This window comes from Triticum urartu, chromosome 6A (genome assembly GCF_056163025.1).
Source record: "Triticum urartu cultivar PI428250 chromosome 6A, HENAU_Tu73, whole genome shotgun sequence".
Lineage (NCBI taxonomy): Eukaryota > Viridiplantae > Streptophyta > Magnoliopsida > Poales > Poaceae > Triticum > Triticum urartu.
Genome location: NC_141878.1, coordinates 553,960,527 through 553,978,810, shown reverse-complemented (window position 1 = coordinate 553,978,810; position 18,284 = coordinate 553,960,527).

Here is an 18,284-nt window from a genome sequence, read left to right as displayed (position 1 = left end):
ACTCTTGTGATCAGTGAAAATGTCCACTTTTCTTCCCAATAGAAGATGTCTCCAAGTCAAAAGAGCATGCACAACTGCCGCCAACTCGAGATCATGAGTGGAGTAGTTCTTCTCATTAGGCTTCAACTGGCGAGATGTATAAGCAACAACTTTCTTCTCTTGCATCAATACCGCGCCAAGACCTTGGAGAGAGGCATCACAAAAGACCTCGTACGGCTTGGATTCATCAGGTGGAGTCAGAACTGGAGCAGTGATCAACTTCTCTTTCAAAGTGTTGAAAGCAATATCACACTCCGGAGACCAAACGTACTTGACGTGCTTCTGAAGAAGATTAGAGAGAGGCTTCGCGATCTTAGAAAAGTTTTCAACGAATCTTCGGCAATAGCTTGCGAGACCGAGAAAATTGCGGAGTTGCTTCACATTCTAAGGAGGTTCCCAATTCACAATTGCAGACACCTTCTTAGGATTCATGGCAATACCCTTGGCAGAGATGATATGACCAAGATAAAGAACCTCATCAAGCCAAAATTCACACTTGGAGAACTTGGCGTAGAATTGATGTTCCCTGAGCTTATCAAGCACCAAACGCAAGTGTTTGGCATGATCTTCCTTGTTCTTGGAGAAAACCAGAATGTCATCGAGATAGACCAAAACGAAGTCATTGGTGTAGGCGTTGAAGATGAAGTTCATCATGCGAGAGAACGTCGGAGGAGCGTTGGCGAGGCCAAAAGACATGACAGTGTATTCATATGAACCAAAGCTTGTTCTGAATGCTGTCTTGGGAATATCTTCTTCACGAATGCGAATCTGGTGATAACCCATACGGAGATCAAGCTTGGAGAATACTTGGGCACCTTTGAGTTGTTCGAATAGCACATTGATGTTGGGAAGTGGGTATTTGTTCTTGATGGTCTTCTTATTCACTGGACGGTAATCAACACAAAGTCGCTCCGTTCCATCCTTCTTCTTCACAAAAAGAACACCACAACCCCACGGAGAAGAACTAGGCCGGATGAGACCCATTCTTTCTTGCTCATCGAGTTGCTTCTTCAGCTCCTTCAACTCTTCAGGTCCGAGCTTGTAAGGACGTTTGCACACAGGTTCCGTGCCAGGCTCAAGATCAATAACGAATTCAACTGGCCGATACGGAGGCATTCCTGCGAGCTCTTCTGGAAAGATGTCTTGATATTCGCAAACGACTGGAATTTGAGCGATAGCATCCAATTCACCCTTCTCATTGAGAGAAAACAGACGGATAGTATCATCACGAGCGGCAAAGACAATTACATCCTCAGACGAATGAGTCAATTGAATCTGCCTGGCTGCACAATCAAGATGTGCCTTGTGCTTAGAAAGCCAATCCATTCCGAGAATAAGATTAATATCCGAGTTACCAAGGACCACCGGAGAAGAGAGAAACTTGTAATCGCCCAATGTGATAGCAACATCTGGGGCAAAAGCGCTTGCATTCATGAATTTACCCGGAGAAACAACAGATAACTGTCTAGGCAATTCTTGCAAAGGCAACTCATGCTTAGAAACAAATGGCCTCGAGATGAAACAATGCGATGCACCCGTGTCAAAAAGAACTTTTGCGGGAATATCATTAACAGGAAGGTGACCCATGATCACATCTGACGAGTCCTCTGCCTGAGTTGCATTCATCAAGTTGACCTTGGCGGACTTGGGGTTATGCTTGACCACAGCTGTACTTGCCGATCTGACTTGAGGAGGAGGAGGAATACGCCTCTGGTTGAAACACTTGTTGGCATAGTGACCCTTCTGTTGGCACTTGTTGCACGTGACCTCTGAAAGTGGACGGTGATACGGAGCACTTGATCTTGGAGCTTGAGACGAAGTCTTGTTCTGAAAGCCAGGGTTGGGTGGGTGGGAAGAACCACTGCCACCTTTACTCTTCTGCTGATACGGCTGACGAAACGGAGGAGGAGGAAGCCAAAACTTCTGCTGCTTGGCCACTTGAGTAGAGGAAGACGGAGTAACATCTCTGACTCGCTTCTTGGAAGCATCACACCTCTACTGAGCAGCCTCTTGCTTCAGTGCCATGTTGTAGAACTCATCGTATCTCAAGGGCTCGAAGAGAACAAGAGCGAGCTGAATATCTTCTCTGAGACCACCCCTGAACTGATATATCATGCTCTTCTTATCAGGGACGTCCTGCTTGGCAAAGCGGGCGAGCTTCTGGAACAACTTGTTGTAGTCATAGACAGACAAAGAGCCTTGCTTCAGATTGCGGAATTCCTCACGCTTGCTTTCAACCACGCTCTGCGGAATATGATGAGCTCGGAAATCTCGACGGAAATCATCCCAAGTGATAACACGTCCACCTCTGGAGTCTTTGTACTGCTGGAACCATTCTGCAGCTTGATCTTTGAGTTGGAAGGAAGCGAACTTAACAAAGTCCTCAGGCCTGACGTTACTGCACTCGAAATGCTTACACAGATCCACAAGCCAATCGTCAGCATCGGTTGCCTCAACACAATTGCTGAAAGTCTTTGGCCCGTTAGCAAGGAACTGGTTGAGTGTAGCAAAGTGACTCTGATTGCTGCCTTGATTCCCTTGACTGCCCTGATTGCGCTCTTGAAGAATTTGCATGATCAGCTCTGTGTTTGCATTGGTTGCGGCCATCACAGCTTGCCATGCCTCCGGAGGAGGTGGAGGTGGTGGCGGATCAGGATTCGGAGTCGTGCGCGTTGGAGGAGCCATCCAGAAGAGGGTGACCACCATTAGCACATTGATAGATAAAATATTGAAGCTGAATCCAACGGAATGAAAATTGCAACATATAGTCTTCACATCCGAACAAAATGAACGAATGCATTCCTCTTGAAATGGTCACATATCCATAAATTGAGAAGCCACGTAGAATTAAGGTAGAGAAATAAATCAACAAGGTACGGATCAAGAACGAATAATCGGTAAGAAATCCCAATCTCAAACCAATATCCGTGGAAGAAGAACTAGAGCTACCAGAATTCCCACCTATGAAACTTCCGAACCTTTCCGGTTATGCAATCAGGTGTTGGGGATACAGGGGAAGCATAATATCTCACCCAAACTAGCAAATCCTACATCCAGCTGTATCCATCCTTCAACACATAACCAAGAAACCTTCGGAAACCATCTACCTCAACCGTCGAAAATCATCCGTTATACAAGTTATGGCGATACTCCCGAACTCCCGCCCCAGTACTGGGTGGCGTCGAGGTTATCTCACCAACGAACTGCATAAAAGAGATTTTCGATGTCGGCGTACTAAACTCAGGTATTCCAGAACTGCAACGATAAAATTATGATGACAACACCTCAGAGCTCAACTCCCCGGGACACTTCCACGAAACCCCTGACAGGAGGCACCAAGACAATGTTCTCATCATAAAACCATCGGAACGATTCCAAGATACCCGCGTGATCCTAATTTTTTTTTATGAAATTTGAGAAGAGAAGAGTCAAAACTCTACGTCAGGATGCCTTACCAGCGCGATGAGGAGACTGGGAAGTAAAAAGAATTCCTAAACTCTCCGATATATAATTCCTAAAGACTCAAAACATTTTTCTAGACACGACTCGGCCGCTAAAAACGATCAAGCAATGGGGCTCCTAAGGTCGGGGAAGGCTCTGATACCAACTTGTAACACCCTCGATGCGACTATAGCTCCCACGTGTCGAGGCACGACTTAGAGACATAATCGCATTGAAGGCATATGTCGCAAGTTAGGCAATCTTCACAACATCCCATGTATTATGAATAATAATGGGGAGAAGATAGTTGGCTTACACTCGCCACGTCAATCAAGAACATAAATAACATTACATCATCCAAACACTCATGACCCGACTACGGCGCCAAAATAAAAGAGAACCCAACATGCGACACGCTCCCGTTCACCCCCAACTGGGCACCACTACTGATCATCGGGAAAGGAAACGTAGTATCATTGAGAGTCTTCGTCGAACTCCCATTTGAGCTCATACGCGTCTCCTGGAGCGGAATCATCAGGCCCTGCATCTGGTGTAATAGTAATCTGTGAGCCACAGGGACTCAGCAATCTCGCACCCTCGCGATCAAGACTATTTAAGCTTATAGGTAAGGCAAGGTAAAACATGAGTGGAGCTGCAGCAAGCGACTAGCAAGTATGGTGGCTAACTTATTCGCAAAAGAGAGCGAGAATAGGAGGCAAAGCGCGAGCGAGAAACTAGAGAACAACCTGCACAAACATTACTCCAACACCGTGTCCACTTCCCGGACCCCGCCGAGAAGAGGCCATCACGGTAACACACTCAGTTGATTCATTTTAATTAATTAAGGTTCAAGTTATCTACAACCGGACATTAACAAATTCCCATCTGCCCATAACCGCGGGCACGGCTTTAGAAAGTTCAATCCCTGCAGGGGAGTCCCAACTTAGCCCATGACAAGCTCTCACGGTCAACGAAGGAATAGACCTCCTCCCAAGACATTCCGATCAGACTCGGTATCTCGGTAACTCAAGACACTTCGACAGGTTAAAACAAGACCAGCAACACCGCCCGAATGTGCCGACAAATCCCGATAGGAGATGCACATCTCTTTCTCAGGGCACACTGAGATGAGCCAGACGTCGGGTAGGCCAGCCCAGAGTTGCCCCTGGTAGCCCCGGACATCGCTCGGTGGGACCAACACTCAGAGGAGCACTGGCCCGGGGGGTTAAAATAAGATGACCCTGGAGTCTGCAGAACCCAAGGGAAAGAAAAGGCTAGGTGGAAAATGGTAAAACCAAGGTTGGGCATTGCTGGAAAAGCTTTAATCAAGGCGAACTATCAAGGGGTTCCCATTATAACCCAACCGTGTGAGGAACGCAAAATCCGGGAACATAACACCGATATGACGGAAACTAGGGCGGCAAGAGTGGAACAAAATACTAGGCGAGAGGCCAAGCCTTCCACCCTTTACCAAGTATATAGATGCATTAAGATAACATAGCAATATAGTGATATCCCAACAAGTAAATAAAAGATGTTCCAACAAGGAACGGCCTCCAATCTTCACCTGCAACTAGCAACGCTATAAGAGGGGCTGAGCAAAGCGGTAACATAGCCAATCAACGGTTTGCTAGGACAATGGTGGGTTAGAGGTTTGACATGGCAATTTAGGAGGCTTTCAAGAAAGTGGTAGGCATCGTAGCAATGGCATAGCAAAAGAGCGAGCAAACTAGCATAGCAAAGATAGTAGTGATTTCGAGGGTATGATCATCTTGCCTGCACAGTTGTCAGAGTTGACTGGATCCTCAAGAGCAAACTCAACGGGCTCCTCGTTAGCGAACTCGTCTCCCGGCTCTACCCAAACAAGACAAACAAGCAAAAAGGATACAATCAACCACGTGCAAACTCAGACAACACGATGCAAAGATGGTATGCTATGCGGGATGCGATGCGGGATGCAAAATGCAAGATATGACAGGAAATGCATGAACCTGGCCTCAACTTGGAATTTCAAGTGTGCCACTGGAAATATGAGATGAAATCGCTTGAAAACGATATAAAGAACGCCGGAATCGGAGTTACGGTTTGGAAATGGCAAGCGTTTCAAAAATGACACCGGTCTGCGATTTACAGCAAGTAGGCATCTAAATGCAATGAAATGAACATGCTACAGCCACCAAACATGACAACAAAATACATGGCAGGGATGCACACAAGATGCTTAACAAAAATCTAGCACTGAGCTACGGACAATTCATCCGTTATGAGGTTCAAACAAGCATGGCAAAAATGCAAATGCAAAACAGCTTTCAGACTTAGTGAAATTAACACTTGTCTGAAATTTCAGATCATGAAGCCCTCTTCGGAGCAGCAAAACAACATGCTACAAGACCTTATTAAGACAAAGAAGAACATGGCATGGAGCTACTCAACAAGCTGAACAAAAGTCCCTTAGTGACCTTGAGCCAAAAGGGATCACAAAATATACTAACAAGCACACGAACATAGCAAAAACATAATCAGTTTCAGACTTAGTGAAAAACTGGGACATGCTGAAACATAACTCACGAAGGCATGTTTACGAGCTCGATGCACTCACCACGGTGCAAGTCATGGCAAGACAAGCATACACCCATAAATAAGGCACAAAATACAAGCTATACATGGCAAGAACAATGGCATAGCATGTACGGATCAACTACAATAACATCGGCAAAATCGCAAACAAGTTGACGATCTGCCCAGATTCACAACGAAGCAAAAGTAGAGCTCGATTGACTCAAGCTAGGGTGCTCCATAATTGCAAGAAAAGACATGGATGAATAGAGAACTACAATATTAACAAAACTCCTTTACTGATCATCCTCAAAAGAAGCACGGATAATTAGGAAACAGCATGGACATATGGCATCGTGAACTAAACAATCCCAGACTTAGTGAAAACTACTAAGTCCCTGAAAACAGATTCACCGGGTGCCTCACTTTGCAAGCTTGCACAAGTCACCGCACACATCACAAAAATGCATGGGTTTCACCTCTGGAAAGATAACAAAATCCTTAACAAAACATATGTAGGACTAACAGGCATATCATGCACACAATAATCATGGCAAAAATGACAAAAGTCTAAGATGAACTAGCAGATCTGACAATTAACTCAAGTAGCCCTCTTCTAACAATATTTCGGGCATCAAGATGCACTCAAATGAAAATGATGCAATGGAATGAAATGATGTACTCTCTGAGATGAACATTTTGATATGCTATATGCCCAAATCGGAGCTATGGATGCAAAGTTACGGGGCCGCGAACATGGGCACTTGGAGTAAAAATTCTGAGGACTTGGAGAAAAAAGAACCAGATCTAGGGTTTCATCGGCGGGCACGCGAACCGAGGCGTTGACTGCGGTGGCCGGCGGGCACTCGCTGGATCCGAGGTCGCCGGCATCGGGGAGGCGGCGACCGGCGTCGGCGAGGCGGGAGGAGGCCGGCGGCGGCGGTCGGGCGCGCGGTGGCGGCGGAGCGGCGGACGAGGCGGCACGGCGGCCTGCAGGCGGAGGCGGCGGTGGTCCGGCGGGGCGCTTCGGGCGCCGGCCGGCAAGGGCGCGCGCGGCGGCGCGGTGGGTGGCGGCGGCGGCGCGCGGCGCGTGGAGGAGGGCGGCTGCTTCGGTAGGCGGCGGCGGGGCGGTGCGGGCCTGGAGGGCCCGCGGCGGGCTTCGGCGGGCCGGTCGTGCGGCGAAGTGGGCGCGGCGGCTCGCCCTGTCAGAGGGCGACACGTGGCGCGGTGGCGGCGTCGGACATGTCCGTCGGTGGCGGATGTGTCCGGCGGCGGCGGATCTGGAATTTTTAGGGTTAGGGGGGAGAGGATCCGCGAATTTGGAATGGGGGGTGTATATATAGGCATAGGGGAGCTAGGAGAGTCCAAATGAGGTGCGGTTTTCGGCCACGCGATCGTGATCGAACGCTCTAGGACATGGAGCAGAGTTTGGTGGGTTTTGGGCCAAATTGGAGGGGTGTTGGGCTGCAACACACACGAGGCCTTTTCGGTCCCTCGGTTAACCGTTGGAGTACCAAACGAAGTCCAAATGGTACGAAACTTGGCAGGCGATCTACCGGTAGTAAACCAAGGCCGCTTGGCAAGTCTCGGTCCAATCCGGAAATGTTTAAACCCCACACACGAAAGAAAAGCTAGAAATGACCACCGGAGGAGAACGAAGTGCCGGAATGCAAAACGGACAACGGGGAAAATGCTCGAATGCATGAGACGAACACGTATGCAAATGCAATGCACATGATGACATGATAAGAGATGCATGACAACGTTAACAAGACACGGAGACAAAACCCGAACCCGAGGAAATAAATATAACTTAACGCCGGAAACGGCAAGAGTTGGAGTACAAATAGGGAAAGTTACATCCGGGGTGTTACATTAGATCCCGCATAGAGTTAAACTATGGAAAACTAATACCCTGTAAAAGGTACAAACAAATTACCGCGCTAGCGTGACGCTGCGCACTGAATCTGCGATCCTCGGTAGCGGATGCGAGAGCTTCGGCGCCCTTGAAAAGCACCTTCCAGGCATCTTCGTACGTCGTGTCGAAGAGCCTGCTCAGAGTTCGGTGCTGCGCCGGGTTGAACTCCCACAGATTGAAGGCCCGTTGTTGACACGGGAGGATCCGCCGGATGAGCATAACCTGGACTACGTTGACAAGCTTGAGCTGCTTGTCGACCAGGGTTTGGATGCATGTTTGCAGTCCAGTCACCTCTTCTTTGCTGCCCCACGACAGGCCCGTCTCTTTCTAGGACGTGAGCCGCGTTGGGGGTCCGGACCGGAACTCGGGTGCTGCGACCCACTCAGGGTCGCGCGGCTCGGTGATGTAAAACCACCCCGATTGCCACCCCTTCAGGGTCTCCACAAAGGAGCCCTCGAGCCATAAGACGTTGGGCATCTTGCCCACCATGGCACCTCCACACTCCGCCTGGTTGCCGCGCACCACTTTCGGCTTGACATTGAAAATCTTGAGCCATAGGCCGAAATGGGGGCGGATGCGGAGGAAGGCCTCGCACACGACGATAAACCCCAAGATGTTGAGGATGAAGTTCGGGGCCAGATCATGGAAATCCAGGCCGTAGTAGAACATGAGTCCCCGGACGAATGGGTGGATCAGAAAGCCTAGTCCGCGGAGGAAGTGTGGAAGGAACACTACCCTCTCATGGGGCCTTGGGGTGGGGAGGAGCTGCCCCTCTTCGGGAAGCCGGTACGCGATGTCGTTAGACAAGTATCCGACCTTCCTCAGTATTTTGATGTGTCCCTCCGTGACGGAGGAGACCATCCACTTGCCTCCCGCTCCGGACATGGCTGGAGAAGGTTGAGGTGTGGAGTGCGGACTTGGGCGCTGGAGCTCGAGTGCGCGAAAATGGATAGACAAAGGAGGAAGAAGGCGTAGGTGAAAAGGTGGATCCTTATCCCCTTATATGGATGGACGCAACTACGTGTCCCCACCAGCCTGGTAAAACTCGCTTATCTCCAAGCGCCGTAATCAATGGCGCGGTTGGGTTACCCACGCCCGTATTGATGAGAATCCCGGAATAAGGGGACACGATCTCTGCTTTAACAAGATGTGCCGAGGAAACTGCCTCGCATGCCACGCTGAGGTGGGACAATAAAACGATTTGAATAAAGGCTTGGCTGTGGTGCGATGTCACACTACGGAATACGTCAGCAGATTAGATTTGTGTAAATATTATTCTCTCTATGGCAATATGTGGAAACTTATTTTGCAGAGCCGGACACTATCTTTGTGTTCAAAATCTTCTATGAAGTACTTGGAGGAGGAACCCGCCTTGCAATGCCGAAGACAAACTGCGCGCCGGACTCGTCGTCATTGAAGCCTGGTTCAGGGGCTACTAAGGGAGTCCTGGATTAGGGGGTGTCCGGATGGCTGGACAATACCTTCAGCCGGACTCCTGGACTATGAAGATACAAGATTGAAGACTTCGTCACGTGTCCGGAAGGGACTTTCCTTGGCGTGGAAGGCAAGCTTGGTGATACGGATGTGTAGATCTCCTTCCATTGTAACCGACTTTGTGTAACCCTAACCCTCTCCGGTGTCTATATAAACCGGAGGGTTTTAGTCCGTAGGACAACAAACAGAACAACAATCATACCATAGGCTAGCTTCTAGGGTTTAGCCTCTTCGATCTCGTGGTAGATCTACTCTTGTACTACCCATATCATCAATATTAATCAAGCAGGACGTAGGGTTTTACCTCCATCAAGAGGGCCCGAACCGGGGTAAAACTTCGTGTCCCTTGCCTCCTGTTACCATCCGGCCTAGACGCACAGTTCGGGACCCCCTACCCGAGATCTGCCGGTTTTGACACCGACAGTAAGTACTTGTGAATTGCGTTTTGTGCACTAACCCATGCTATGTGTTTATGGGTTAGGTATTTCTTATGGGCTTGCATCAAAAGAAAGATTTTGAGTAGCCTATGCGAGGATGACATAAGGTGGTGATGGTCATCGAGTTTGAGGAGTCCAAGTGCATGATGAGAAGCTGGAACTTACATGTTTTGAATCTTGCGGTCCATATTTGTTGGGAAACATAGTAATTTTAAAAAATCCTACGCACACGTAAGATCATGGTGATGCATAGCAACGAGAGAGGAGAGTTTTGTCCACGTACCCTCGTAGACTGAAAGCGGAAGCGTTAGCACAACGCGGTTGATGTAGTCGTACGTCTTCACGATCCGACCGATCAAGTACCGAACGTACGACACCTCCGAGTTCAGCACACGTTCAGCCCGATGACATCCCTCGAACTCCGATCCAGCCGAGTGTTGAGGGAGAGTTTGGTCAGCACGATGGTGTGGTGACGATGATGATGTTCTACCGACGCAGGGCTTCGCCTAAGCACTACCACAGTATTATCGAGGTGGACTATGGTGGAGGGGGCACCGCACACGACTAAAAGATCAAACGATCAATTGTTGTGTCTATGGGGTGCCCCCTGCCCCTGTATATAAAGGAGCAAGGGGAGGAGGCGGTCGGCCAGGGAGAGGCGCGCCAAGGGGGAGTCCTACTCCCACTAGGAGTAGGACTCCTCCTATTCCTAGTAGGAGTAGAAGAGGGGGAAGGAAAGGGAGAGTCGGAGAAGGAAAGAGGGGGCCGGCCCCCCTTGTTCTAAACCAATTCGGTTTGGGCCTTGGGGGGCGCCCCACACTCCCCTTGATGCCCTCTATTTCCACTAAGGCCCATGGCCCATTAAGCCCCCGGGGGGTTCCGGTAACCCCCGGTACTCCGGTAAAATCCCGATTTCACCCGGAACACTTCCAATATCCAAATATAGGCTTCCAACATATCAATCTTTATGTCTCGACTATTTCGAGACTCCTCGTCATGTCCGTGATCACATCCGGGACTCCGAACAACCTTCGGTACATCAAAAAATATAAACTCATAATATAACTGTCATCGAAACGTTAAGCGTGCGGACCCTACGGGTTCGAGAACTATGTAGACATGACCGAGACACATCTCCGATCAATAACCAATAGTGGAACCTGGATGTTCATATTGGCTCCCACATATTCTACGAAGATCTTTATCGGTCAGACCGCATAACAACACACGTTGTTCCTTTTGTCATCGGTATGTTACTTGCCCGAAATTCGATCGTCGATATCTTAATACCTAGTTCAATCTCGTTACTAGCAAGTCTCTTTACTCATTCTGTAATACATCATCCCGCAACTAACTCATTAGTTTCAATGCTTGCAAGGCTTAAGTGATGTGCATTACCGAGAGGGCCCAGAGATACCTCTCCGACAATCGGAGTGACAAATCCTAATCTCGAAATACGCCAACCCAACAAGTACCTTTATAATCACCCAGTTACGTTGTGACGTTTGGTAGCACACAAAGTGTTCCTTCGGTAAACGGGAGTTGCATAATCTCATAGACATAGGAACATGTATAAGTCATGAAGAAAGCAATAGCAACAAACTAAACAAACAAGTGCTATGCTAACGGAATGGGTCAAGTCAATCACATCATTCTCTAATGATGTGACCCCGTTAATCAAATGACAACTCATGTCTATGGTTAGGAAACGTAACCATCTTTGATCAACGAGCTAGTCAAGTAGAGGCATACTAGTGACACTCTGATTGTCTATGTATTCACACATGTATTATGTTTCTGGTTAATACAATTCTAGCATGAATAATAAACATTTATAATGATATAAGGAAATAAATAATAACTTTATTATTGCCTCTAGGGCATATTTCCTTCAGTCTCCCATTTGCACTAGAGTCAATAATCTAGTTCACATCGCCATGTGATTTAATACCAATAGTTCACATCACCATGTGATTAACACCCATAGTTCACATCGACATGTGGCCAACACCCAAAGGGTTTACTAGAGTCAATAATCTAGTTCACATCGCTATGTGATTAACACCCAAAGAGTACTTAGGTGTGATCATATTTTGCTTGTGAGAGAAGTTTAGTCAACGGGTCTGCCACATTCAGATCTGTAAGTATTTTGCAAATTTCTATGTCAACAATGCTCTGCACGGAGCTACTCTAGCTAATTGCTCCTACTTTCAATATGTATCCAGATTGAGACTTTGAGTCATCTGGATTAGTGTCAAAACTTGCATCGACGTAACCCTTTACGACGAACCTTTTGTCACCTCCATAATCGAGAAACATATCCTTATTCCACTAAGGATAATTTTGACCAATGTTCAGTGATCTACTCCTAGATCACTATTGTATTCCCTTGCCAAACTCAGGGCAGGGTATACAATAGGTTTGGTACACAACATGGCATACTTTATAGAACCTATGGCTGAGGCATAGGGAATGACTTTCATTCTCTCTCTATCTTCTGCTGTGGTCGGGTTTTGAGTCTTACTCAGTTTCACACCTCGTAACACAGGCAAGAAATCTTTCTTTGACTGCTCCATTTTGAACTACTTCAAAATCTTGTCAAGGTATGTACTCATTGAAAAACTTATCAAGCGTCTTGATCTATCTCTGTAGATCTTGATGCTCAATATGTAAGCAGCTTCACCGAGGTCTTTCTTTGAAAAACTCCTTTCAAACACTCCTTTATGCTTTGCAGAATAATTCTACATTATCTCCGATCAACAATATGTCATTCACATATACTTATCAGAAATGATGTAGTGCTCCCACTCACTTTCTTGTAAATACAGGCTTCACCGCAAGACTGTATAAAACTATATGCTTTGATCGACTTATCAAAGAGTATATTCCAACTCCGAGATGCTTGCACCAGTCCATAGATGGATCGCTAGAGCTTGCATATTTTGTTAGTACCTTTAGGATTGAAAAAACCTTCTGGTTGCATCATATATAACTCTTCTTTAATACATCCATTAAGAATGCAGTTTTGTTTATTCATTTGCCAGATTTCATAAAATGCGGCAATTACTAACATGATTCGGACAGACTTAAGCATAGATACGAGTGAGAAACTCTCATCGTAGTCAACACCTTGAACTTGTCGAAAACCTTTTTGCGACAATTCTAGCTTTGTAGATAGTAACACTACTATCAGCGTTCGTCTTCCTCTTGAAGATCCATTCAATCTCAATGGCTCGCCGATCATTGGGCAAGTCAATCAAAGTCCATACTTTGTTCTCATACATGGATCTCATCTCAGATTTCATGGCCTCAAACAATTTCGCGGAATCTGGGCTCATCATCGCTTCCTCATAGTTCGTAGGCTCGTCATGGTCAAGTAACATGACCTCCAGAACAGGATTACCGTACCACTCTGGTGCGGATCTCACTCTGGTTTACCTACGAGGTTCGGTAGTAAGTTGATCTGAAGTTACATGATCATCATCATTAGCTTCCTCACTAATTGGTGTAGTAGTCACAGGAACAGATTTCTGTGATGAACTAGTTTCCAATAAGGGAGCAGGTACAGTTACCTCATCAAGTTCTACTTTCCTCCCACTCACTTCTTTCGAGAGAAACTCCTTCTCTATAAAGGATCCATTCTCAGCAATGAATATCTTGCCTTCGGATCTGTGATAGAAGGTATACCCAACATTTTCTTTTGGGTATCCTATGAAGACGCACTTCTCCGATTTGGGTTTGAGTTTATCAGGTTGAAACTTTTTCACATAAGCATTGCAACATCAAACTTTAAGAAACGACAGCTTAGGTTTCTTGCCAAACCATAGTTCATACGGTGTCGTCTCAACGGATTTAGATGGTGCCCTATTTAACGTGAATGTAGCTGTCTCTAATGCATAACCCCAAAACGATAGTGGTAACTTGGTAAGAGACATCATAGATCACACCATATCTAATAAAGTACGGTTACGGCGTTCGGACACACCATTACACTGTGGTGTTCCAGGTGGCGTGAGTAGTGAAACTATTTCACATTGTTTTAACTGAAGGCCAAACTCGTAACTCAAATATTTTAGTTCTACGATCATATCGTAGAAACTTTTATTTTTGTTACGATGATTCTCCACTTCACTCTGAAATTCTTTGAACTTTTCAAATGTTTCAGACTTGTGTTTCATCAAGTAGATATAGTCATATCTGCTCAAATCATCTGTGAAGATCAGAAAATAATGATACCTGCCGCGAGCCTCAATATTCATCGGACCACATACATCAGTATGTATGATTTCCAACAAATCTGTTGCTCGCTCCATTGTTCCGGAGAACAGAGTCTTAGTCATCTTGCCCATGAGGCATGGTTCGCAAGCATCAACTGATTCATAATCAAGTGATTCCAAAAGCCCATCAGCATGGATTTTCTTCATGCGCTTTACACCAATATGACCTAAACGGCAGTGCCACAAATAAGTTGCACTATCATTATTAACTTTGCATATTTTGGCTTCAATATTATGAAAATGTGTATCACCATGATTGAGATCCAAAAAACCATTTTCTTTGGGTGTATGACCATAGAAGGTTTTATTCATGTAAACAAAAGAACAATTATGCTCTAACTTACATGAATAACCGTATTGCAGTAAACATGATCCAACCATATTTATGCTCAACGCAAACACTAAATAACATTTATTTTAGGTTTAACACTAATCCCGAAAGTATAGGAGTGTGCTATGATGATCATATCAATCTTGGAACCATTTCCAATACACATCGTCACTTCACCCTTAACTAGTCTCTGTTTATTCTGCAACTCCCGTTTCGAGTTACTATTCTTAGCAACTGAACTAGTATCAAATACTGAGGGGTTGCTATAAACATTAGTAAAGTACACATCAATAACATGTATATCAAATATACCTATGTTCACTTTGCCATCCTTCTTATCCGCCAATTACTTGGGGTAGTTCCGCTTCCAATGACCAGTCCCTTTGCAGTAGAAGCACTCAGTTTCAGGCTTAGGTCCAGACTTGGGTTTTTTCACTTGAGCAACAACTTGTTTGCTGTTCTTCTTGAAGTTCCCCTTTCTTCCCTTTGTCCCTTTACTTGAAACTAGTGGTTTTGTTTACCATCAATACTTGATGCTTTTCTTGATTTCTACCTTCATCGACTTCAGCATCACGAAGAGCTTGGGAATCGTTTCCATTATCCCTTGCATTGCATATTATAGTTCATCATGAAGTTCTACTAACTTGGAGATGGTGACTAGAGAATTCTGTCAATCACTATTTTATTTGGAAGATTAACTCCCACTTGATTCAAGCGATTACAATACCCAAACAATCTGAGCACATGCTCACTGCTTGAGCTATTCTCCTCCATCTTTTAGCTATAAACTTGTTGGAGACTTCATATCTCTCAACTCGGGTGTTTACTTGAAATATTAACTTCAACTCCTGGAACATCTCATATGGTCCATGACGTTCAAAACGTCTTTGAAGTCCCGATTCTAAGCCGTTTAAGAATGGTGCACTAAACTATCAAGTAGTCATCATATTGAGCTAGCCAAACGTTCATAACATCTGCATCTGCTCCCGCAATAGGTTTGTCACCTAGCGGTGCATCAAGGACATAATTCTTCTATGCATCAATGAGGATAAACCTCAGATCACGGATCCAATCCGCATGATTGCTACTAACATCTTTCAGCTTAGTTTTCTCTAGGAACATATCAAAAATAAAACAGGGGAGCTAAACGCGAGCTTTTGATCTACAACATAGATATGCTAATACTACCAGGACTAAGTTCATGATAAATTTAAGTTCAATTAATCATATTATTTAATGAATTCCCACTTAGATAGACATCCCTTTAATCCTCTAAGTGATCACGTGATCCATATGAACTAAACCATGTCCGATCATCGCGTGAGATGGAGTAGTTTTAATGGTGAACATCATTATGTTGATCATATCTACTATATGATTCATGCTCGACCTTTCGGTCTCCATGTTCCGAGGCCATATCTGTTATATGCTAGGCTCGTCAAGTTTAACCTGAGTATTCCGCGTATGCAACTGTTTTGCACCCGTTGTATTTGAACGTAGAGCCTATCACACCCGATCATCACGTGGTGTCTCAGCACGAAGAACTTTCGCAACGGTGCATACTCAGGGTGAATGCTTATACTTTGATAATTTAGTGAGGGATCATCTTATAATGCTATCGTCAATCAAAGCAAGATAAGATGCATAAAAGATAAACATCACATGCAATCAATATAAGTGATATGATATGGCCATCATCATCTTGTGCTTGTGATCTCCATCTCCAAAGCACCGTCATGATCACCATCGTCACCGGCGCGACACCTTGATATCCGTTGTAGCATCGTTGTCGTCTCGCCAATCTTATGCTTCTACGACTATCGCTACCGCTTAGTGATAAAGTAAAGCATTACAGGGCGATTGCATTGCATACAATAAAGCGACAACCATATGGCTCCTGCCAGTTGCCAATAACTCGATTACAAAACATGATCATCTCATACAATAAAATTTAGCATCATGTCTTGACCATATCACATCACATCATGCCCTGCAAAAACAAGTTAGACGTCCTCTACTTTGTTGTTGCAAATTTTACGTGGCTGCTATGGGCTTAGCAAGAACCGTTCTTACCTACGCATCAAAACCACAACGGTAGTTTGTCAAGTTGGTGTTGTTTTAACCTTCACAAGGACCGGGCGTAGCCATACTCGGTTCAACTAAAGTTGGAGAAACTGACACCCGCCAGCCACCTGTGTGCAAAGCACGTCGGTAGAACCAGTCTCGCGTAAGCGTACGCGTAATGTCGGTCCGGGCCGCTTAATCCAACAATACCGCCGAACCAAAGTATGACATGCTGGTAAGCAGTATGACTTATATCGCCCACAACTCACTTGTGTTCTACTCGTGCATATGACATCTACGCATAAAACCTGGCTCGGATGCTACTGTTGGGAAACGTAGTAATTTCAAAAAAATTCCTACGCACACGCAAGATCATGGTGATGCATAGCAACGAGAGGGGAGAGTGTTGTCCACATACCCTCGTAGACCGAAAGCGGAAGCGTTAGCACAACGCGGTTGATGTAGTCGTACGTCTTCACGATCCGACCGATCAAGTACCGAACGTACGGCACCTCCGAGTTCAGCACACGTTCGGCCTGATGACGTCCCTCGAACTCCGATCCAGCCGAGTGTTGAGGGAGAGTTTCGTCAGCACGACGGCGTGGTGACGATGATGATGTTCTATCGACGCAGGGCTTCGCCTAAGCACCGCTACAGTATTATCGAGGTGGACTATGGTGGAGGGTGCACCGCACATGGCTAAAAGATCAAACGATCAATTGTTGTGTCTATGGGGTGCCCCTACCCCTGTATATAAAGGAGCAAGGGGAGGAGGCGGCCGGCCAGGGAGAGGCGCGCCAAGGGGGAGTCCTACTCCCACCAGGAGTAGGACACCTCCTATTCCTAGTAGGAGTAGGAGAGGGGGAAGGAAAGGGGGAGTAGGAGAAGGAAAGAGGGGTCCGGCGCCCCTTGCCCTAAACCAATTCGGTTTGGGCCTTGGGGGGCGCCCACACTCCCCTTGCTGCCCTCTATTTCCACTAAGGCCCATGTAGGCCCATTAAGCACCCCCGGGGGGTTCCGGTAACCCCCGGTACTCCGGTAAAATCCCGATTTCACCCGGAACACTTCCGATATCCAAATATAGGCTTCCAATATATCAATCTTTATGTCTCGACCATTTTGAGACTCCTCGTCATGTCCGTGATCACATCCAGGACTCCGAACAACCTTCGGTACATCAAAACATATAAACTCATAATATAACTATCATCGAAACGTTAAGCGTGCGGACCCTATGGGTTCGAGAACTACGTAGGCATGACCAAGACATGTCTCCAGTCAATAACCAATAGCGGAACCTGGATGTTCATATTGGCTCCCACATATTCTACGAAGATCTTTATCGGTCAGACCGCATAACAACATACGTTGTTCCTTTTGTCATCGGTATGTTACTTGCCCGAGATTCGATCGTCGGTATCTCAATACCTAGTTCAATCTCGTTACCGGCAAGTCTCTTTACTTGTTCTGTAATACATCATCCCACAATTAACTCATTAGTTGCAATGCTTGCAAGGCTTAAGTCACGTGCATTACTGAGAGGGCCCAGAGATACCTCTCCGACAATCGGAGTGATAAATCCTAATCTCGAAATACGCCAACCCAACAAGTACCTTTGGAGACACCTGTAGAGCACCTTTATAATCACCCAGTTACGTTGTGACATTTGGTAGCACACAAAGTGTTCCTCCGGTAAACGGGAGTTGCATAATCTCATAGTCATAGGA